Genomic DNA, 367 nt, shown 5'->3' on the forward strand with positions numbered 1-367 from the left:
CTCTCAGAACTCTGCTGAAGCTGAGAACCAAGTTCAGGAAGGAAGCAGGACTGGAGATCGGCCCTTAGTGAAGACAGAAACATTTCTTTGTTTTACTTGTGGGAAACCATTCAGGTCGAGGCATACTTTATCTGATCACATGAGAACTCACACAGGTGAGAAACCCTTCTCATGTCCGTGTTGTGGGAAAGGTTTTAACCAAAAAAGTAATCTAGTCAGTCACATGAGAACTCACACAGGTGAGAGGCCCTTCTCATGTCCAATCTGTGGGAAATATTTTCCATACAAAAGTGGTGTAACTGCTCACATGAGAACTCACACAGGTGAGAAGTCGTTCACATGTCAGACCTGTGGGAAAAGTTACCGT

The sequence above is a fragment of the Austrofundulus limnaeus genome, unplaced genomic scaffold (assembly GCF_001266775.1).
Source record: "Austrofundulus limnaeus strain Quisiro unplaced genomic scaffold, Austrofundulus_limnaeus-1.0 Scaffold1143, whole genome shotgun sequence".
NCBI lineage: Eukaryota > Metazoa > Chordata > Actinopteri > Cyprinodontiformes > Rivulidae > Austrofundulus > Austrofundulus limnaeus.